General features: G+C 43.7%; 1 protein-coding gene and 1 long non-coding RNA gene across 4 annotated transcripts in view; one reads left to right on the top strand and one right to left on the bottom strand.

The window, feature by feature from the left end:
- The window catches only part of PTPRG (protein tyrosine phosphatase receptor type G), a 555,232-nt gene that overhangs the window by 100,903 nt on the left and 429,991 nt on the right, over positions 1-24,338 (top strand). The window lies entirely within an intron of this gene.
- On the bottom strand, positions 18,962-22,741 carry LOC309337479. The gene is made up of 2 exons (XR_014154344.1): positions 21,849-22,741; positions 18,962-19,211 (listed from the first exon to the last, which is right to left on the bottom strand). It is a non-coding gene; the product is annotated as an uncharacterized lncRNA (long non-coding RNA).

Raw genomic sequence — 24,338 nt, 5'->3', positions numbered from 1 at the left:
TGCTTCTGTGAACTTAAGCCATGGTTTGGTTTAGCATTATGTCCAAACTTGGGCTTGTACTGCAGCCAAGGTTTGTTCTATGGCTTATTGCTTGTGGTTTGTCTGAGAAGGTTTAACCATTAAAAACCCACTTTATTGATCCAGAACAAACCCTTAGCATCCCAGCAAATCTGTCTGTGATACAAGTGCCCCCCACCCTGCATTCCCTGAGTTGCTGTGTTAGTGCAGATTTCACTGCACCCAGGTTTAATTCTAGAGAAAAGCATGACTTCAGATCAATCTGCAAATGTAAAAGCTGATGAAAAAAAAAAAACAAACTCCATTTAAAAGGAATAAATAAAAAAAATAAAAAATTGTCCAGTAGCTCCTTAGAGACCAACTAAGTTTGTTCTGGGTATAAGCTTTCATATGCATGCACACATCTTCAGATTCACACACAAAAGCTTATACTGTACCCAGAACAAACTTAGTTGGTCTCTAAGGTGCTACTGGACAATTTTTTATTTTATTTATTTCGTCTGTGTCAGACCAACACGGCTACCTACCTGAATCTAGAATCCAGTCTAGAATCCTTTTAAAGGGGTTAGGTAGCGAGCTAAGAGCTATTGTATTGTATTGTCTTGTATCCGTTGTGTCCTGAGGTTTTATGGTTATGTGTGAGCTTCTCCTATTGAAGGTAATGATAAATTGGGAGTAGCAACCTGTGCATTGCCTTGCAAAGAGAAATAAAAATGAATATATTTGTTGTTGCAAGATGACATTTCTCCTAACTCAACAGTCTCCTCCTCCTCCAGCTTACATTTTATATATGGCTAAGCTGAACACAAAATTTGCTGCGGAGCAATTGTTTCTTTTAGGAATAAACTTGATTTTCCAATGTGTGGATACTAACATGATCAACTGTCCTCATGGCAGAAGCACGACGACTCATTGGCAGATAAATTGATATATGGCAAAAGTTTGAAAACTAGGGTTATACAGTACATGCATGGCTTACAGTTTGGGCCTCTGGTTAAATCTAAAAATGTTGCCCCATCTGCAATCTGCATTTAAAGCACTATGATATCACTTTAAACAGCCATATAGCATCCTCAGAAGAATGCTGGGTACTGTGGTTTATGGGAGCTGAAAGTTGGTAGGAGTTGCTCTATTCCTCTCACAGAACTACAGTTCCCAGAGTTCCTTGTTGTAGTGGAATGATTGTTAAAACCATTCTAGGAATTGGCTAGTGACTTGGGGAGGGGCTGGAATGTGGACAGAGTCCCAAGGGCCATGTTGATAGACCTGGAGGGGCCAATTTCAGGCCCTGGGGCCTCAGGTTTCCTATACCTACTCTACAGTGCTAGGCCTTGTGTAATTTATTGCTGCTTACAGTTTGCTTTGGAAAATTCTGTGCATTGGGCACATAGAAATGGGAAGGCCATAGTTTGAAGTCCTTGTTCTGTTTTGAGCAAGACAAAGTCTTAGTTATGTGCCTGAAGTTCATCTGGGAGGATTAATCTTTGGAGGGAGTTCCACAGACTTGGGACCCGTGCACTGAATTTATGGCCTCCTTGTCATTACGAGCTGAGGGACGCAGGTGGCTCTGTGGGTTAAACCACAGAGCCTAGGGCTTGCCGATCAGAAGGTTGGCGGTTCGAATCCCTGAGACGGGGTGAGCTCCCGTTGCTCAGTCCCTGCTCCTGCCAACCTAGCAGTTCAAAAGCACGTCAAAGTGCAAGTAGATAGGTACCGCTCTGGCAGGAAGGTAAACGGCGTTTCCGTGCGCTGCTCTGGTTTGCCTGAAGCGGCTTAGTCATGCTGGCCACATGACCCGGAAGCTGCACACCGGCTCCCTTGGCCAATAAAGCGAGATGAGCGCCGCAACCCCAGAGTCGGTCATGACTGGACCTAATGGTCAGGGGTCCCTTTACCTTTACTGTCATTACGAGACATGCATCTGAGCCTTGGGGAACCCCCAACAGAGATGCCTCCCCAATATCTCAGTGATTGGGCTGAGATATAAGGGACCAGGCAGTCCTTAATATGTGGGCACCTTGCAAACTGCTGTTCCAGAAGGATGGCTCAAGTCATCTGCTGCTAAAGTTGGTTCTGCCTGTTGTAATTCATAAGCATTTCTGGTATGATTATTTTTATAAGACCGCTCAGTGCTTCACATTGGACTGAGTTAAATTATGGCCCATATAAATCTTGCTCAATGTGTTAAACTTTTAAAAGATTTCATACGTGGACATTTATGCCTGCAGTCGAGAGGAGGAACGATGGGTGGCGGGGGGGAAGGCGACATGCAGGAGAGGGAATATGAGAGTTGTTTTCAGGCAATGGTTATATAGTACAATAGATATAATTAAATGTATATTGATTTAGAAGCCTTTGTCTGGAGCAAAATGGTTTGCTGATGGAATGGTTTATCTTCGCTTGTTTAAAGCCAGGCTTGCAGGAAATAAAGCTAACCAAAAGTTATGAGCAGGCCAAAAATGGGCAGCTAAAATGTTTTAATTAAAAAGTCTACAGACATTTCTTTTGATAAAATGCAGCTCCACAACATAGATACCAACAGTGATCTCAATCCAGACACTAGAGCACTGTTTCTCAAACTTGGGACCCCAGCTGCTGTTGGACTACAAATCCCATCATCCCTGACCACTGGTCCTGCTAGCTAGGGTTGATGGGAGTTGTAGTCCAACAGCAGCTGGGGTCCCAAGTTTGAGAAACGCTACACTAGAGGATAGGGCACACTACAGCATTTTGGTTGCAGTTCCACTTGTGTTTACCTGATGTTCATTTTTTCAAAAAGGAGGAAAGGGGAGAGGCCACAGCACAGTCGTAGTAAGCATACATTTCACAGAGAAGTCCCCAGGTTCAGTCACTGGAACCAACAATTTAAAAGGGTCTCAGGAAGCAGGGCTCATAAAGACCTTGAAAAATCATTGGCACTCAAAGTAGACAGTATTAGCATAGATGGACCAGTGGCCTGATGCAGCTGCCCATGTGTATATTATATATTCCGGGCCTATTCTATGCACACTTCTTGTGGGTGCATTAAAGATTATGCAAACCATTTACTTCATGTGCCAGGAAAAGCATGTTTCTGAATAAACCAGGGTTGTATGTTATTGATGTCTGTAAGGTGTTTATGGGGAAGCAGTTGTTCTAAGGTGACTAGGGACGTGGAACAAGTGTGTGTGTGTGTGTGTGTGTGTGTGTGTGTGTGTGTGTGTCATAATTGATGGATTGTCTCCTGTGAAGCTACAGTTGTTAACTTTCTAAGCAGAATTATTTGTAACCAGGAATTGTCATCTAGGACGTATGCGGGAGGATCCTGCACTGTCTTAATGGCACAAACAAGCTTGAAATGGAACTCTACATGAAAATTACAGGGACAGTAGATTGCATTCTTAGGTTTATATAAAGTAGTGTGTGTGGAGTTGTTTTTTGTGTGCTTGCGTTCTTAAATTGCTAAGAGAAGTTAATTTTATTTGCTAGGCAAAACATTTTTTTTTTTAAAAAAAGGAATAAAATTTGGAAGCATTATCGTACAGACTAGTAAAATGTGCATGGTTTGATGCTGCAGGCTAAACAGTCACAGATGTTTCTAAGGCAGGCCAAATTCCATTATCAGTCCTTGCGCTTCCCACAAACCCATGAAGGTCTGTGCTCAATTAGGGCAGCCACCACTCTAGCTTTCACAGAGTTCAATTTCCCAACAGTCGGTCGTTAGCCATTGGCTGATCGCTGACCTGTGCGAACATCTTTGGTGACATTGGAAGGTCAACGCGACGTGAGTTTGCCAGCACTGGTGAAAGAACTGAGCGTTTAACCCTATGCTGTCTCTCTTCCCACCCAAATCAGGAGGAGCTGTGTTATTTGTGTTAGCAGACATAAATTAAAAAACAAAATCAAGCAACTGACCTTTATTTTTCGACTTTCAGCAACAAGTTCATAGTATGTTTGGTGTTCTTCTACTCAGGGCTGACTGTGTGCCTTTAAGGTGGAGCTCTTAAAGGTGCCCCAGGACGATAGAAGCTAGCGAAAATAACTGCAGACAAAAATGTATATGTGCTGAACTGTGAACAGATAGTGAGTAGAAAAAGTGCCAGTGTCATTCTCATAAGGCAGTTGCAGTTGGGACCAGCCTTTCCCACAATCTCTGGTGATTCCAGTTTTGTGGGGAAGGAGGGGAAGGGCTGGTCTTTCCTTCTCCTAACATGTCCCGCTGCTGCCTGGGCATTTGGAGCCATAAAACTCAATAGAAAATACTAACAATAAAGACTACAGTGGTACCTTGGTTCTTGACCTCAATCCGTTCCAGGAGTCCATTCGACTCCCAAAACAGTTCGAAAACCAAGGTGTGGCTAATAATAAAAATAAAAATTTTATTTGTACCCTGCCCGCTGGGTAGGGCAGCTAACATCATGAAACTAGGACAGTATACAAAGAACATAAAAGCATAAAAGCAGGTAATCAGTTAGTTAAAATACATCTTAAAATTAGTTCAGAGCAAATTAAAATCTGGACAGATGGCAGTCCATGCGTAAATTTGAAAGTGGTTAATATTCTCCATGGCCAATTGTTACCACTGGTCTTATAAAGGACCTGCGAGTGGGCTAGGATGCCTCTTTAATGCTTGTTCTTATACAGAAAGAAAAGAATCAGACTGAACCCTGACCAAAGGCCTGGCGGAACAGCTCCGTCTTGCAGGCCCTGCGGAAAGATGTCAAATCCCGCAGGGCCCTAGTGTCTTGTAGAAGAATGTTCCACCAGGCTGGTGCCATGGCCGAAAAGGCCCTGGCTCTGGTCGAGGCCAGTCTAATCTCCCTGGGGCTGTGTTCAGCTTCCAAGAAATGTTCGCAAACTGGAACACTTACTTCCAGGTTTGCGGGAGCCAATTTGTTCAGGAGCCAAGCCGTTCGAGAACCAAGGTACCACTGTATCTATCTATCTATCTATCTATCTATCTGGCATTGTCTTGTCACATTACTCCATAGTCCCATCTTGAGCTTCTTTCTTTGTTATGCCAGACTGTTGCACAGAAAAAGAAAATATTCGGAACTTGCTATTTTATATAGAAATGTTGTGTGGTTATGTTAACAGATTGGTGCCTTCCTGTGCAAGGCCAAATATACAAATGCTAAATAAAATTCATTGTGCGAGTTTTGTGCAACAAACCCATGGTTCTCACTCAGATAGCATTTCAAAAGTTTGATGTCTTTAATTTAGGGCCAGGCACTGCTGTGTTCATGGGAGGGGGCAGAATGTGGTGGGGCGTTTTTTAACCAACAAACTAACTAGGGCCTATCTGGGCAGCTGTATTGGGGTGGAAAGTATGCATAATATTTGTGGGGGAATGAACACTTTTTTGGGGGGGGAGCTTTTGCCAGTTGAATGCAATGGAGCTATTGGCTAAGTTTAATCTGCCACTTTAATTTTGGGTTTTTTTTGTGGACAGATGGCTCATCACTGTATTAATCCTACTTTCTTTTCAGCATAATAGGATATTGTTGTTACTAAATAATGGGCTAATTGTTTTGGCCTAGTAGTAAAATGAATATCCTGCAATTGCAGTATGCTAATTAAATTGAGATTATTATTGAAATAATGGCATATTATTATTTTACTATAGGCATTATATTGCCTTTTGAATATTAAACTGTATTCCATTTGCTGCTGTGGCTTTGCAGCAGCAATGGAGTAACCTCTACTGTTAAATTATCGACATTCTAAGGCTTAATTGGGTGGACGTGGGAGATAATTTCCCCGTACAAGATCTTTGCTTTGTGATTTATTAGAAATAGCCTTTAGGTGTAGAATTTTTATTTAGTAAGTTCCCCTCACTCCTCCCCTATCTTCTCAAGAGAGTTCCAAGAAGATCACTAGGAGCTTACTTCAGCTTAATTAGGAGGGAATTTCTTTTAGTTACGAAATTTATATTGGTGCCCTCAAGCATCCTGTCTTTCTCACTCTTGCTTGCTTCATCTGAGGTTCTGAAAGGCCGGTATTCATTCCCTTCTCTTCAAATGAGCTGAAAACACTCTGTAGGGTATGGTTGCTCAATATCATTAGCAAACTATTTTGGTATTGATTTCTTTTGCTTTAGTATTTTATCCGTTTGCAATCATTAGAAATCCCCTTAGAAACAAAACAGCAAAACAGAACCTGAAATAACCTCGCAACAGTAGCAGCATAGGAAACTACCTTGCACTGGGTCAAAGCATGGGTCTACCTATTGCTTACAGTGAATGGTAGAAGCTCTCCAGAGTTTGAGACAGGAGCTCTCTCCAGCTCTTAACAGGAGACTTGAGGGATTGGACCAAGACCCAGGACTCTACCACTGAGCCTTCCCCAAACAGTGCTCTGGTTCACAAAAGGGAAGTGATCAAGATGGCTTCCTGTTCCCACTCAAAATGGGCTATCTGTGTGACATCACATAGCCAATCAGATTATGCAGCATTACAGAGCCAGGTCAGAATGAGGGAAATGCTTTGCCCGCACTCTGCATGGGCAACAAGGTGGCTGCCAATACTTCCACCCTGTTTAAAGCTGTCCTGAAAAACCACTGCTTTTTTCCTCTCAGGTGTGTGTGTGAAAGTGTTTGTGAAAAGCACCTATCTCTGCTTTGGCTCAACCCTAATAGTGTCAGTTGTTTTTGTACTAATTCATTGATCATGTTTTCCTGAAAAATCCATTTATATTGTCAGGCATGCTAGATATTAGAATCTTGAAATCTGGTTGCATTCCTACAGCCATTTAGGAATGGGGAGCGCTAGACATGGTAATGTTGGGCTTTCTGTATGGCAATGATCTACTATAGGCAACTATTTCTTTAGAGGGTTTGATCTGTCATGCAAGATATTTAAGCACTCAGTGCAATTAGTTCAAATCTCCTTTCCCTTATAGCGGGAGTGCCGTCTGTGGACCAGTGTCCAGGACCAGTCCTCTCTTTGTGATGGACACCTACCCCTGAACTGTTTCTTGAAAATTGTTGCAGTAGCTCTAGGATAGTATCGTGACAATTTATGGATGGCACATGCATGCCAATATTCAGCACCATTTGCAGCAAGGACTGAACCCATCCCTTTGCTATCCCTTGTCCTGTGAAATAAGGAGACCCAAGGGATTTGACCCCAGCCAGCATGGCCAATGATCAAGGTGATGGGAGATGTAGTCCAACAACATCTAGTTAGGAACGGCTGATGAGCTAGACGAACCAATGGTCTGAAGGTTGCTTCCCATGTTCCTGCACCTCACCATCTGAAAGAGTCTCTCTTAGCTTTAATGCTAATTTCAGAGGAGGTGCACTGTCTACAGGTAGGCACACAACATGACCAGGAGGCAAACTGTGAAGAACATGAGGGCAAGCATAACATGAAACAGAAAATATTTTTCATCATCTTCGCCATTTGTGGGGCAGAATGCAAATTAAAATAGAAAAGATGGAGGAAGGAATCCACAAAAGGTTTTTTTATGTTGCTTTTGGGTGTAAGGCTCAGTCAAAGCCCCTGCAAAATATTGTGCTGGGAATTGCCGGTGTTCTAATGTTTTCACCATATGATCTCCTTTTTACCCTGGCACTTCCTCTCCCTAACTCCCCTCTCCGCCAAAGGCAAGCTGTTATCTGTCCCTGGAGAGTGATGAACCCTCTGGTTCCAGCAAACAGAGAGTAATTTCACACCTGGTCACTTAAGCCTTATCTCCTCTGGTTGTGCTGTGTATGATAGATACTCTCCCAAGGGAACAAACTGTTCTTTTGCATACCTTGTATATACAGTACAGGTTGCATAACACTTCACTTGGCACAATGTTATTTAAGGGAAGTACAGAGCAGAGGCTGATATTGACTTGACCACAGGGTTGAGAATTAACCTTGCTTAGGTCAAGTGCCATTTTGCTTCCCTGGTGCATTTCAACTATTTTAAAAATCGGTTTCTAATCAAACCGCTCTTGTCCAATGCAAATCAGGCTGGTGCTAGGTAAACAGTCGGAGTGAGCCACAGGTGTTACCTTGGTCGCCTTTGGAGAAGATTGAACTGTCAGGAGCTTTCACTGCATCTCGTCGCAGGAAAGCAGGCTTTCTTTTACTGAGGACCGAAAGAGAAGCTGAATTCAAGGTTGCAGCGTTGAAGTGGAATTGGCTTTATTCAGCTTATTTGCAAAATATAGACGGGAAGGTTAAAAATAACATGCACAAATAATTGAGCTACTACTTCCCATTCCAATCAGAGGCTGAGACATAGCTCTGTGTGCAGAATGCTAGGGCAACAGAAAGTATAAAATCTGCTCAATAGCTAGAAAGCTAAAAACAGATAGAGGGAGAAGGAAGGAAGCAGTGCTTGTCATTGCACGCTTCTGCTGAGAAGTCTCCTCCTGCAGTTATGCCTGAAAAATAAAATAAAAGAAATGGTGAAAATGTCCGTTTTTACTTGTATTTATATAATTCAGTCGCTGCGTGATCCTATGCATGTCTTGTCAGAAGTAAGAATCTCTCAGTTCAGCGGGGCTTACTCCCTAGAAAATGGATATAGGATTGCAGCCTTCTACTCCTTTTATCGTTGAAACCCCTCCAAAGGCAGCGAATGAGTTAGGAGACAACAACACTGATTTATTTCAAGAAATCCTGCTTTTTGAAACGGAACGGTGTTTTACAAGAACCATGCTGATGGCTTTGACGTTTAAAGCTGCTTTCTTTTTTGCCGTATTGGGGGGCGGGGGGAAACCTGAGTTGGTTTCCCGGAGGATCTTTTTATTATTATTAGAAAAATATAGTGCTGTAGGGAGTGAATAGAACCTATTTATAGTAGGCACGCTAGATGCAGAGTGGTAAAGGAATAGTGTTACATGAAACGGGAAGAACAACTGCAGAAGCCGAAATTGTAATGCCTGAAAAGAAAAGAAAGGGGTTTGGGGAAGAAAAATTTGGGGGTTCTGCTAAGCTTTGCCCAGCTTTTAAAAAGCCTAGTATACATAATGCACATTGCAATGGCCACCCATGCCTGAAGTCCCAGAAACTGCCTGTTTGGAACAGCCAGGTCCCTTTTGCCAGCTGAGTAGGCCATGCCAGTCTTCAGAGCAAGTTATATAATGGAGACATTCCAAGGGTAACAGAGTACATTTGGGGTGCTTTTTTCACTCAGGTGTGGGTGTGGGTGTGTATTGTGCAAAGTCCTGCTATAATTAAAACTCCAGCCCCAATCGCCTTTCGAAAGGAGAAGCCCACTATTGTCGACAGACTTGCTTGGCAGTGTTCCTGGCCAGGGGCTTTGCTGTGTGCAAAACCCCCGTTTATGTACAGCTATTTAACTGAACAGCAGCTCTGTGTTGGGCAAGAGTGAATGAGGCCTGAGGAGAGCCTGGCTGCTTTATTTAAGAAAGATGTGACTTGCACATCAAGCACGGAGGTTGTTGTGTGGGGGGCACGCAGTTCGTTAGCGCTATTTTGCAAAGTGAATTAAATGTTTGTAGCAACAACCAGATTAATAGCATTGGGGGGCGGAACCCTTCTCTTTCGCTTTCCTGCAGAATAAAAGCTGCAAAAGGCTGGAGGAATGTTGCACCCTGCCAAGGAAACGAGCCAGCCTTCCCCAAACGATTGCCCTCAGGGTGATGTTGGGCTCCAAGATGTTGTTGGCTTCCTTCCACTCCCAGTTAGCACTGCCATTGGGTAGGGATGACGGGAGTTGTGGCCAGAAACATCTGGAGGTTGCCTGACCTAAACTTTGTGTCTCCCTCTTTCTTTCCCCCCTGCCCTGCCTCCTGACACTTTGGGAAAGGAGGAGGGGAGTGTTGTGTGTGTGTTTGTGGAAATTATGCAGGAAGCCACTGGAGGGCCACAGGTTCCCCAGCCCAGCACTAGATCCCCTTATACCTTTACCCGTCTGGCTGAAAATGTACATGAATGAAGCAAGATGTGGTTTACTTGGTAGAATTAAAGAGAATGAATTTGAATTTTCACCCCATGATTTAAAGTGGTAGATTTACAAGATCAGAGCATATAAATGAGAGAGTGCATAGAACATACCTTCCAACATTTATCCAATGAAAATAGGGATGTCCCATTCCATAATGATATTTTTATTATTTATACCCCACACATCTTACTGGGTTGCCCCAGCCACATTTGTCCTGTGCTTCATGCAACTTCTAACAACTCTTACAGTTCCCAGGATTCTTGTGGGGGCAGGAGGACCGTGTGCTTGAAATGTGTGATGTGTATTCAGCCTGGTTTCATTGATTTCTTTGCACTTCTCAGAATTCATCAAAAGCATCATAATAGAATTCATGATGATCTTTACCTCTCTCTCTTCCCTGACCCCAGAGGTTCCAAAGTTGTTGTTCCGTTCAAACTCTTTCTGCACACCAATCTGACACTCGCTGTAATTTCTTTTTTCCTAGCGTTAAAAGCTTCCTAAGTAGCAATTTTCCATTTTATATCTACGCTGATGATTATTCCTCCCCAGACACGTAGCCTTGCATTTCTCTGTATTATACAAACTCACTCACATTTGCCCGATTCTCTGAGTGTGCCAAATGGTTATACATTTCTGATGCCTTCTATGCCTCCCCGGAGCCCACTATACCTCTTGATTTTGGCAGCTTCTGTAGTTTTTAACGAACGCGAAACAAATACTGGCCTCCATACCATATTTGAACGTATAGAAAGAAACAGCCCACGTCTTCCCGACAGATGGCAGCGGGCATCCAGTAATGGTCACCTTTCCACAAATTCTGTCGCTGACTGTCACACAGTGTATATATCTAACGTCAAAGCAGTTACTGTTGTTGCCTTTGCTCAGTGAGTTCTTCCAAGGCCGTTTTTTGTTTTGTCCTTTATGTCCCTACTGCCAGAGGCAACATATCAAGCAGAATTAGCTTCAAGCCAGTTTCCATTGTCTGCCACAAAGACTGTTGTTGAGTAAGGACACTCCCAACTGTGTGTGACTTTATGGTGGAGAGTTCCTTGAGTTCCCTTGGTTCTCGCCAAGGATTTTACATAATGGAGCATCAGCCAGTGTGGTGTAGTGGTTAAGAGTGGTGGACTCGTAATCTGGTGAACCAGGTTCGCCTCTCCGCTCCTCCACATGCAGCTGCTGGGTGACCTTGGGCCAGTCACACTTCTCTGAAGTCTCTCAGCCCCACTCACCTCACAGAGTGTTTGTTGTGGGGGAGGAAGGGAAAGGAGAATGTTAGCCGCTTTGAGACTCCTTCGGGTAGTGATAAAGCGGGATATCAAATCCAAACTCTTCTTCTTCTTCAGCTAGATAGTGATGCTACGTGCTTGTTTCATTAGGAGTGTAGGAATCTGCCTTACACCAAGTTAGACTGTGTTGGTCCACCTAGCTCAGTATTGTCTCTACATCGCATGGCAGTTCTGGGGGTAAGTTGCAGTCATTTTGCTACCAAAGAGTAGACCGTGACACATACCTGGCTGCATAGTGATTGAAATGCCTTTAGGATAGATTTGAGGTGAGTCGTGACTGGTCCTGCTGTTATCTTGCACTCTTTTGCTTAACAACACAGTTAACATCTCTCAAAGATGGCTTTTCTGCAGTACCAAATTCGTCCTGCTGCTACTACTCATATTAACACAGGGAGTTTTGTTGACGCATACACTGGTTGTGTCTGTGTTGGATTTGAAATTGTCTTTTCTATATGGAGCTGTGTTTAATAGTTGCTGTTGCTGGTGTTTTTATTGTCATATAGATTCAAGATTAGGGACACGGGTGGCGCTGTGGGTAAAACCTCAGCGCCTAGGACTTGCTGATCGCATGGTCGGCGGTTCGAATCCCCGCGGCGGGGCGCGCTCCCGCTGCTCGGTCCCAGCGCCTGCCCACCTAGCAGTTCGAAAGCACTCCCGGGTGCAAGTAGATAAATAGGGACCGCTTACTAGCGGGAAGGTAAACGGTGTTTCCGTGTGTGCTGCGCTGGCTTGCCAGAGCAGCTTTGTCACGCTGGCCACGTGACCTGGAAGTGTCTGCGGACAGCGCTGGCTCCCGGCCTTTAGAGTGAGATGAGCGCACAACCCTAGAGTCTGTCAAGACTGGCCCGTACGGGCAGGGGTACCTTTACCTTTTTTAGATTCAAGATAATATGATGGAATCAAATAAATGCATAAAACAAATACAATGCACCAAGTCCAGTACTATGCCTGTGATTGTCGCTTGTCATGGCACTAGCACAGGGGTTGGCAAGGTTTACCAGACATGGGCCGGATCGCTCCCGTGGGCCGGAACGGTGCAGCGAGATGCAAGAAATCACGTCTGCACATGCCCAGGTGTGATTTCCGGCATCTGGGCATGTGCAGAAGTGATTTCAGGAGCTGCAGAAGAGAGTCCCCGCCTCGTGCTGCGCTGGTTTAGCTCAGCACGCAGGGACTCGCTGAGCAGGAAGCTGGGTTCAGGGCCAGCTCGTGGCTTGGTTAAACGGCCTTGGTGGACCGCAGGTTGGGGACCCCTGCACTAGCGCATAGCCTCTGGGCTTTCCTTTCACCGGCTGGCACCTGCCGTCTGGGGCCTCAGACTGGATTCTTTCCCAGTCTCAGAAATGCCTTGTCCGGAGGAGTGGAGCTGTAGCAGTAGCCTCTGGGCAGTGACATCGCTGCCACTTACTTGGAGGGGGAGAAACAGTGGCAAATCAATGGCAAATTTGTGTGGTGGGTGGGCTCTGCTGGTGCACCTGCATACCCCCACCTGCCACTCTCTCTCCTGGTAAGTGGCAGTGAACTGCTGCCCAATCTTTCCCAGATTAGCCAGGATTTGAAGCATAGTATGCAACTGTTACTGAGCTTCAGCCAATCAAACAAACCTCATGAAATTGAATTTGTATGTATCTAAATGCACTCATGCAGCAAATCGGTGGCAGCTTTATTTTTTACACGGGTGGTGGTAACCCCAAAATACTCCAATAAGATTGTGTTGCGAAAACTAAAGCGAATTCCCTAGGTCTTATTTACTCTTAATGGTGCAAATGAAAGGGCAAAGAAAGTATGTTAAGGGTTAATTAGCAGGCAGTAAGCGATTTTGCAAATTGCAAGTCTGCAGAGTGTCTAAAAAAACGAAGCAAGCATAAAATAGTTGTTTGTTTAAGGAATCTGGAGTAAACAAGGGGCATTTTGTGAATCTCCTAATAGTGAAAGAATGGGCCCATTCTGGAGCCTGTAGTATTTATCACTCCATTGGTATCTCTGGAGCTAGTCCCAATTTATATTGTATAAGCAACTTCCCTCTTGACATTTACGATTGCAAAATATATAAGCTCTATTTTGCTTGCTTGTCGAATAGTTCGGCTACAGTCTTAGCACCACAGATAAGAGGAAGGCTTTTGGCTAAGCACGATAATGTGATGTCAGGTTAATTTCTCATATCTCTTGTACTGGATGAAACTAATGATGTGTCCTTCCAAGAAGACATACGCGCAGAGTCTCTGGAGCCATTTCTTTTTATAATGTCCTTTTTATAATGGTTCAGGTCATAACTTTTAAGCATTAATGTAAGTTTTAGTGATGTCTTAAATTCTATGAGAGGAAGAGGGGTAACTCTATCCAGGGAGCTCTGAACATCTGTAGAGCTGAGTGGGAGGGAGAAAGAACCGCTGGATCTCTCCCCAAAGACCCATGATCTCCTTGCAGTCTGGCTCTAGGAGGAGAGAGAGACCCTGTGCTTGTCTTGGGGTGGGGGGCTTCACTACCCTCAACTTTTGTAAGGAAGCGGCTGCTGGAGGGACTGGAAGAGGGATTGTGGAGTGCAGCTTTGAAATTTGAGGATGCTGAATGTTGTCATTTGATCTTCTGAAGCCTTTCCCACTCTATAAGGTAAAGGTAAAGGGACCCCTGACCATTAGGTCCAGTCGTGACCGACTCTGGGATTGCGGCACTCATCTCGCTTTATTGGCCCAGGGAGCCGGCGTACAGCTTCCGGGTCATGTGGCCAGCATGACCAAGCCGCTTCTGGCGAATCAGAGCAGCGCACGGAAACGCCGTTTCCCCATCCTAGTGTCCTCTTGTTCCTGACTGTCGGCTGTGCTTGCTGAGGCTCATGGGAGTTGGAGTCCCATAACATGTGGAGTACATCAGGTTGTGGAAGACTTGCCTATTGATATGTGCTATGCTCAATTCTTCTTTTTTACGTGGGAGGGGTGTTATTGTTTTCTTTTCTTTTTGTTTTAACTATTTATTTTGTGCTTTTATCCTGTATTTTTATCTTGTGAGCTGTCCTGAGATCTTCGGATGAAGGGTGGTGTATAACTTTTAATAATAATAATAATAATAATAATAATAATAATAATAATAACAACAATAATAATTTAAATGAATTGTTAATCTGTCAAACTGTTCATGTTTTGCTGCAGTGACATGATAGATTTCGTTACATAATGTGATTACATACTATTTTTGTAGACTTACTCTCTGTGGACTTCTTTGAGCGCAATTGCATTTGTAGAAAGTGCAACGCGTAAATATACTGACGGTGACTGAAGTTCCTGCCAGCATTACCACCATTACTGCTGCTGACGTAGCTCAGTTGGTAGAGCATGAGATTTATAATCCCAAGGTTGTGGGTTCAAGCTCCACGTTGGGTGAAAGATTCCTGCATTACAGGGGTTTGGACTGGATGAGCCTTGGGGGTCTCTTCCAACTCCATGGTTCTATGATTCTATGATTGCTTACTATTTGACACATGAAGGGCCCAGCCCTTTCTAATCCTATAAAAGTTTAGTTAAATAATTTAAGGCTGGTTTCAGTAGTGCTCATGGCTCCCAACCAAGCCTGTGATGCAGTATCTGTGAAATGGAAGTTTGTAGTAGAAGGTCGGTGGTTCGAATCCCTGCAATGGAGTGAGCTTCTGCCAAACTAGCAGTTTGAAAACATGCCAGTGCAAGTAGATAAATAGGTATCGTTGCAATGGGAAGGTAAACGGCATTTCCGTGTGCTCTTGTTTCTGTCACTGTGTTCCAGAAGTGGTTTAGTCATGCTGGCCACATAACCTGGAAAGCTGTCTGTGGACAAACCCTGGCTCCCTCGGCCTGAAGGGAGATGAGCGCTGCAACCCCAGAGTCACCTTTGACTGGACTCAACCGTCCAGGGGTCCTTTACCTTTTGTAGTAGAGGGAGCCTGTTATTTTGGACAAAGCATTCTCTACATAAGACAATGGCTTTAGCTCCCCAGCTAAGTACCCCCAATGGATGTTCCTCTTACATTTGTACAGCAGGCTGCATTCCAGCCCTGCAAACAGAAGGCATCATCACAGTTTGAGTCTACATTCCAGGCAGACAGAGGAACTCTGGGGAGGGCACAGAGCAGAGCTGGTAAGGGGGTGGGTTCTGGGGCGTGTCTCAAGGGCCAGACAGGAAGGTTCCTTACACCTACTTTCCTTTGGCAGCACCCACACTTCCACCTTCCCTGGGTATGGAGCCTTAATATCCGTAGAGCATAATGTGATGTTCCTTCATTTCAGAACATTGCCTTGATCGTAAGCGTCCCTGGGACCTCCTTTGTGAAATATTTATCTGGTATTCTAATTTGGGCACTTGCGTGGCTGAGAGGTACGCCGTGATCGCTGAAAACATCCCCAGCCACCTCTCTTTCTCTGTCCACCCCCTCAGATGCAGAATCTCTTCATTACATGTGGAGAACTGTACAAGAAGTGATGCTGTATTCCGGGGGTTTCTGTGTTTGTGTGTGTTTGTGTGCATTATTAGCTTTGTAGATTAACTGAAGTGAGAAGAAGCTCCATTTTTGCAGTGCACAGAAAAGCGTAAATTGAAGCCACAGCAAACCCCATTAAGGTCACATTATTTTCTCTTCAGAGGTTGACTAGCGGTACCATATGCCGCACCACCTAATTACAGCAGGGTGAACTGAGGACAGAGGCCATGCTACCAGTTGGAGCTTGAGAATTCCTTTGCTTGGGCGCATTTGTGAAATTTATAAGGTTCTGTGTGTGGGAAGGTAGAGGGGGCAGGGGGGCTGATCCTTTCAATACAGCCACTAATTTACTTACTTCATCTGTTTGCTTCCGCCCCCCATCTGCTGCCCCCCCCTTGACTCTGCTTGGAATTGGAGGAGACAGAAAGCTCCCTGCGCTTTACCTGCTGAGAAATAATTCTGTAGTGGGATTAGGCGGTTGCCAGGAAAAATTAATAATGGGTAACAGAAGATTCTCTTGCAGATGGCAATGTGAGATAACATATCACAGCAAGGTCATTAAGAAGTGATTTGATGCTTTTTCTCCCTCGAAAAGCCATATAAAGGGAGGCTTTTCCTTAACGCTTAGGATTTTATGTTGCAGTTTTGACTTTATTTCCAAAGGGGTGGAGGTGGTCAAAAGGCGATGGAGCTTCTTTAAAAATGTTCAGCTAAGCATGCAGAATGTTCAACTAAGCATGCAGAATGACTAATTTGGGGTATTTTAAATTGTGTCGAATTACGAGGAATACATATTTGGGACTGTTTGATAAATATAGTAGTAGTAATAATAGTAATAATATGAAAAGATGTCAGATGGGTATAAATACTTTCTGTACAGGGTTCATATCAGTTTTCTTCAAGGTGAGTTATATTTAGAGGGCTAACCTTTTGGTCCAAGAGTTTAGATACCAACCTCTTCTCATTGTTGTTAGGCAGAAGGGATGATGAAACATGGTGGTGGAAGGTCAGAAACGCGAAAGCCATAGTCACATTTGTAAATGCAGTATTTTAGCACTGAAATAAAGCAGGTGTGATCTTCCTTGTGGGGATTGTAGCTTCCCTGGAACATGTTAATATTGTTGTTTTACTAAATTGTTGTTATTAGTTATTGAATTTGTATCCTGTCCTCCTTCCTCAAGGAGGGCAAATCCACCTACTGTCTTACCCAGGGGTGCCATCTTGAATAAAATATTGGGTGGGAGGAGGTAAGCCCCGCCTCACATAATTGATCATAAGATCAATTCACATTGTGCACCATTTGAATGACAATGCCCATGAACTTTAGGGGAATCCAGACCCTTCAAATATTTTATTGGGGGGAAGCCAAAGGGACCTTGTCCTCTATGGTCTATGGTCCAATGTCCTTTCCACTGCAATGGGTGATTATGAGTGACAAGATACATAATTATTTCACAGCCAGGAGACCATTCAAAAATGCAGATGGGCAGGTTTTATTTTTGAATCAGAACATAGTCGGGCTGGGGCATTCTTACATAGAACAATTAAGTAACCACATAAATTTGAACTACGTTTCCTACCATCACATTTCCTACCATCACTTTTTTAGTCCTCTGTAGACAGTAATTCCTATTTTTTTTTTAATTAAAAAAACAAAGGTTGGGGCCTCTGTGTTATGTAAAGATCCAGACAGAGTGGTTTATACAGAGCTTGTCTGCAAGTGTCTGGTTTTTATGGCTGCTAAGCATCTAATTTCAAAAGTAGTAAACATTGTATAAATTTCAAAATTCAGTTCAAACTCACAGGTAAAATAGGGAATATTGACCTAGGCAAATAGGTGTTAGCTAGTAAGCGCCGTCGCTCTGAACAAATCAAGAAAAGGATCTAGGAGTCTTGGTTGACCACAAACTTGACATGAGCCAACAGTGTGACGCGGCAGCTAAAAAAGCCAATGCAATTCTGGGCTGCATCAATAGGAGTATAGCATCTAGATCAAGGGAAGTAATAGTGCCACTGTATTCTGCTCAGGTCAGACCTCACCTGGAGTACTGTGTCCAGTTCTGGGCACCACAGTTCAAGAAGGACACTGACAAACTGGAACGTGTCCAGAGGAGGGCAACCAAAATGGTCAAAGGCCTGGAAACGATGCCTTATGAGGAACGGCTAAGGGAGCTGGGCATGTTTAGCCTGGAGAAGAGGAGGTTAAGGGGTGATATGATAGCCATGTTCAAATATATAAAAGGATGTCACCTAGAGGAGGGAGAAAGGTTGTTTTCTGCTGCTCCAGAGAAGCGGACACGGAGCAATGGTTCCAAACTACAAGAAAGAAGATTCCACCTAAACATTAGGAAGAACTTCCTGACAGTGAGAGCTGTTTGACAGTGGGATTTGCTGCCAAGGAGTGTGGTGGAGTCTCCTTCTTTGGAGGTCTTTAAGCAGAGGCTTGACAACCATATGTCAGGGGTGCTCTGATGGTGTTTCCTGCTTGGCAGGGGGTTGGACTCGATGGCCCTTGTGATCTCTTCCAACTCTATGATTCTATGATTCTATGAACTATATACAGTAGTACCTCGGGTTAAGTACTTAATTCGTTCCAGAGGTCCGTTCTTAACCTGAAACTGTTCTTAACCTGAAGCACCACTTTAGCTAATGGCGACTCTGTTCTCATTCTGTTCTCATTCTGAAGCAAAGTTCTTAACCCGAGGTACTGTTTCTAGTTTAGCGGAGTCTGTAACCTGAAGCGTATGTAACCCGAGGTAACACTGTACTTAATAAGATAGTAACTTATTACAGCTGTTGAGGTAGTACTGGGGATACTTTGTTCCTTTGGACAAACACTTGTGTTATTGGGCTGCCATGGCTGAGAATCTGTTTTATAAACAGCAGTAAGTTTCAGATGAGAGGGACGCGGGTGGCGCTGTGGGTAAAACCTCAGCGCCTAGGACTTGCCGATCGCATGGTCGGCGGTTCGAATCCCCGCGGCGGGGTGAGCTCCCGTCATTCGGTCCCAGCTCCTGCCCACCTAGCAGTTCGAAAGCACCCTTAAGTGCAAGTAGATAAATAGGTACCGCTTTATAGCGGGAAGGTAAACGGCGTTTCCGTGTGCTGCGCTGGTGCTGGCTCGCCAGTGCAGCTTCATCACACTGGCCACGTGACCCGGAAGTGTCTGCGGACAGCGCTGGCTCCCGGCCTCTAGAGTGAGATGAGCGCACAACCCTAGAGTCTGTCAAGACTGGCCCATACGGGCAGGGGTACCTAAGTTTCAGATAACCACAAGGTGGAGGTGTAAAAGACCTTGTTAATGGTTTGATAAATCTGGGAAATCTTGATAATGATTAGAATTTATTCACAAAATGACTCTCGGTCCCCCACGTTCTGGGGAAAAAGGGGGTGTTTTCCAACTAAACAGTTTCTACTAGTGCAAACACTTTTGGAGTGTTCTTCTCTTCACGCTCCCTAAATATGTTCTGTGGGTTCCTTCAACACTCCGGAGCAGATTTAGCGGGGACGAGAGGAGAGGGAGAGGAAGTTCCTTTGCGCAGCCGAAAGTGGAACTGTTTCGTTGGATGCCGCCTGCAACGAAAAATTATAAAATGCAGTTAAGGGGAGCAATGTGCAATGAGTTACAACAGAAAGCATGTAAATTCCATCTTTCTCTCTCTCTCTCTAGAATAATTGAGGTTTTGAATGTGTGTTTTAAACTGGGCTGACTTATGTGTTTGACCTTGGAAAACGGTACTCACTCAAACACCTCACAGCCCCTTCAATTTCTCTGTCAGAAATCTGCCAAAGGCTGTATTTTCCTTACATTGAAGGACATTTGAGAGAGATGCTTTCTAGGGAAGGCACTATTATGTAACTTACCAAGGTCCACTTCCAGCCTTCTTGTTCTGCCCCTTGTTAACATGACAGCACAGTGCAGAGGGGACAGCTAAGACCTGCTAATGGGCTCCTGTCTATTCAGCAGGCAGTGGTTTGCCACACAACTTTGTACCTGTTTAGGTTTGTATAAGAATAGGGAGAGAAGCCTGCACACACCGTACTTTTCTGTCTATAAGACAACCCCATGTATAAGACGCCCCCTATTTTGGGGGACTCAAATTTCAAAAAATGGGGGGAGATGGCACAGAGTTGTTTAGCTTTTTTGCGGAGGATTACCCAGGGTTGTTGAGCTTTTTTGGGTGGGTGGGGATTGCCGAAAATCGCTCAGCCATACACGTTGCTAAATCAACCTCCTGTCTGTCCCATCGCCAGCAGAAGATGCCAATTGCCCGCACAACTGCCGGAGCATCAGCCAATCAACACCACCCATTGACGCAGCAACCAATAACACGCACCACAGCCGCTGACAGCCTCAGCAGCAACCAATCAAACGTCCACCCTAGGCACTACCCATGCATAAGACGACCCCCACTTTTTCGCATGATTTTTAAAGAAAAAAACCATAGTCTTATACACAGAAAAGTACAGCTTGTACATGTGCTGGAAAAGGGTGGTTCCCTTGTAACGGTGTGCAAAGATTTTTATAGGTTTTTAAAAAAACAGAAGACAGGAAACCCCAACAAACCCTAGGTTTTCTCAGTGTTATGTTTAGGGAGTAGCAGATTTAGGCTCTTTGTTAATTGCAATATGTAGACTGTCAGGCGTCTGCCTGCCTTGGGAAGTAGGAGCACTGAGAGGTGCCTCTTTTACACATGCCCTTGACCCTAATGTGTACTAACTGATTTGAATGTCGCGTTCTTAAATTGTTCTAACCAGGTGTAGATGATGGTCATTTAATATGATTGTTGGAGATTCAAGAGCAAAGTTGCATTGAAAGAAAACAAACAGTGTTTTCTAACAAGCCCTTATGCTGGATTGAGATCCTAAAATCAGTTCCAGCGACTTACAAGGACCTGTATTTCTTAGCATGCCAACAGTGCAGGCTCAGTTTGGGCAGGAATTGACAGTCTTTGTTCAAAACTAGTTATTTTTATGTTCTGGGACGTCCTGGGATGGGGGTGTGTGAGGGGGGGGGGGCTAGCATCAGTCAGTATCCATTCAAACAAGAGCCTGAATTTCTCAGGTTTAGCATATTCACAGAATAGTGATACTTGCAATGTAGTTACAGATAGGTAGCCGTGTTGGTCTGCCATAGTCAAAACAAAACAAATTCCTTCCAGTAGCACCTTAAAGACCAACTAAGTCAGTTCTTGGTATGAGCTTTCGTGTGCATGTATCTGAAGAAGTGTGCATGCACACGAAAGCTCATACCAAGAACTGACTTAGTTGGTCTTTAAGGTGCTACTGGAAGGAATTTGTTTTGTTTTGACTTGCAATGTACTTATCTTATGGAAGAAACTTGAGAGAAGGACACTTAAGGAGACCATTGTCTTCTGGGTTTCTGCAAAGTTCAGGTGATGTGTCTTAGCCTCCCTGCTGTTGCAGAGGGAGCAGGCTCCTTGACAAATGATGGTGACAAGAGGGTTGAGACTTATTCTGCTAGAGTTGCATACATTTTTGTTGTTGGTGGAAGAACTCTACAGCCACTCATTATGAATAAAAAACCCTTGGTTTGGGACATTTTTGTATTTCTTATGGGGAGGGGGTTATTATATATAAAAAAAATATGTCTTATGTTGTGCACAATGAGTGGAAATAATGAGCGATCCTTCTGCACGCATATAGGGACTCCCCCCAAAAATCTGTTTTAGAAATCCAAGCAGGAGATGGCGATAGGAATATGTGGAGGCATTTCATAGAATTGTAGACTTGGAAGAGACCCTGAGGATCATCTAGTCCAACCCCTTGCAATGCAGGAATATTTAGCTGTCCCATTTGGGGATTGAACCTACAACCTTGATGTTATCAGCACCATGCTCTAACCACCAGAGCTAAGCTCCACAGATAGATAGATAGATAGATAGATAGATAGATAGATAGATAGATAAGGAATGGAGGTGCAGAGAATATGGAATTATTCTGTATCGAAATGGCAAGATAATAATCAAATAAATTACTCTTGAGTTGTTAGGATTCTTTTAAAACCCTTCCAATATTATTAGTTTTACAATTAAAACTTTATTGTGAAATTAAGCTGAATGTAGTGGAGCAGCCTTGGAAAAAATCCTTAGCACTGATGTAGCTTACACTGACTATTTCTTAAACATTCAGTTTTGTCTTCAAAATTCAGGAGGGAGAATCGCTCATGCAGAGAAATGAGTGTCTTACCAAGGCATCACCAGACTTCATTGAGCGCTGGCTTTCAATGCCTTCTCAAGCTCCTGGCTTTGATCCCAATTCTTAGTTTCTTACTTCTTCCCAAGTTAGAAAGCGGGCAAAATCGTCAGCTACGTTGAGCAAGTATATTGGTTATATTGAGCAGTGCCTTTCTGACATCTGGTTTTGAAGCTTCTCTTTTGAAATCGTTGGCTTTCCATTTGTGCCTTGAATTTGGGCTTCTGGTTTCCATGGATGTGAAACACTGGGTGAGTTTTCTCTGCTTTTTTACAGCAACTTATAACATATGATTCACAAATGCATCCTCTACATAGTACCCCACATGTTGAGAACTAGGTTGTGGCTGGATAAGTCCTCCATAATCTCGCCAGCCATGCCCCTTTCCAAGCTCATTGGCTTGTTGTGAAAAAGGCCGTATCTGCTGGCAGTGCCAGTGTTTTGGCCAACTGCAGACGTCTGCATTATTGGACTGCTTAGCAGGATAAGACTGGCCTTGATGTTCTTGAAATGGAGTCTTGACATCAGTCCAAGGCTCCAAAGACAGTTCCGCCAGCTTTGAAGCCTCCTTTGGCACTTTTTGGTTCTCTAGACCATCATCTGTCACATCCTTTTGCTCAGTCTCTACTTCAAACACAGTTTGGAACAAACTGAACCAATTCCCAGGAAGGCCAGAAGAAACCTCAGTTGATCTGCCAAAAGAGATTTTCTTATGGCGGACCTGTTACATCATTGTTCAGTTATAGTTCTAAGAAGGATGACATCACAAGGGGCACAGTGTGCAGGCAGGTTGGTTGGCCAGTGAAATTGTCTTGATCTAGGGCAGCGAAGTCACAGGGAGCATTTCCTCAGCCTGAATAAAATTGAGACAAGTGCACCCTTCATATAAGCAGCTCAAAGCGTGGGCGATGAGTACAAATTCAGTTCTTAGATGCTACTTCTTCCTTTCCATTTATGTGAACAGGGTCTCTTGCCTCAAATGCTGGAATACTATCCTAAGTACAAATCAAAACAGGATTCCAACCTCCCCATCATTTTGAAGCATTCTAATCACCAGCAATCTAGCCCTTGTGATTTTTCTGTTCATGTCAGTGAGAGTGAAAACGACGGATAAAATGCATTTTTTAAAAGCAAAAATGATTTTAATTAAAATGAGGTTTTAACATTTTCCTATTTCATCCATGCTCTTTAAAAATAGCCTGATTTAAAGTGAAACCTAAGTTTAAGTCTCTGCTCTCTTAAACTGAATCCTTCACCCCCAAACTCTGTGACTAAAATAAAAAAATGAGCCATGGAACAAAATGCCTTGTTTTTGTGGTCCAGTATTTATGAATATATATTATGTACGTGTAGGTTACAAAAAGCATTTACTATTATGAACTTCAAAATGGAACTAGGCACTGGAACTTCCTCTCCTCTTCCTGGACCCTGCTGTGCTTCTTCAATGAGCTGGAGTGAGGGGCCCTTATCCTGAACCATATTCTGGGACTTCATACCTTGCACTGACCCTTTTGCCATTACTCATGCACACCGTTTGATAAAGACAAACGCATGGGGTCTGTTTAGACCCCATGCCTGCAAGATTCTGCCCATGGTGAGATCAGAAGCAGCCTTCTGCTTTTCATATCATATCCCCTTTTCCCTTTCCTCTAACAGTGCGTAGATGGTAGCAAACAAAGCGGGGCAATCCTACGTTTTTTATGTGGATCAGGGAGAAGCACAGCTCCTGATAGCCTCCTGAGTAAAATATTGGGGGTAGTGAACAAGCCTGCACAATGTTTAAACTGCATTCTCTTGCTTCTCCTTGAACATTGTTCTGTTTTTTTTTTTAAAAAAATGTTGTATATACACCATGCTGTATTTTTTATTTTCCTGCCTCTTCAGAGGTGGCACTGTCGTTTTAACGTAAGGATGACTCTCTTACATTAATGTTAACTGTAGGGTTTAAAAAATAGTTCAGAGCAGAGAACAAGACTGGCACACATTTCACAGTAGGACATGCCAGATATTTCAATCGCATAAGGGGGTCCCAATTTGGCCAAATCCTTACTCTGCAGCTAATCTCGCCCTTTGCCTGGACTCAGGATTTAAAAGAAAATGGGTTGTTGTTTTCCTGTTCCAGGAGATATGATTTGATCTCTCTTTGAAGCAGTTTTCAAAATCGCATACACAAATAAGTGATTTCTGTGAGCCAAGCTAAAGTAAGGGTGTTAAAACCACTTACATGCCCAGATACTATTGCTGATAAAATGTGCCTCTAGCAAAAGCACACATCTTGTGTATGTTTATTTAAAGAGTAGTTGCAAGGGTGGTAAGTCTGAAATTATATGCTGTGCCATAAATATGGGTGTGGGGCAGAAATTAAATACTTTATGCAATTATGCTGATGCTACTCTGATCTAAATGCCAACCACAATTGGTGTTTATGCTGGTAAATTCAGTTATGTTATGCAGGTTTAATTCATAATGACATGTAAGGTTACT

Source organism: Podarcis erhardii, assembly GCF_964252035.2.
Source record: "Podarcis erhardii genome assembly, chromosome: 2".
Taxonomy (NCBI): Eukaryota; Metazoa; Chordata; class Lepidosauria; order Squamata; family Lacertidae; genus Podarcis; species Podarcis erhardii.
The sequence above is the reverse complement of the archived record's forward strand: the minus strand, read 5'-3'. Positions and strand labels throughout refer to the sequence as shown.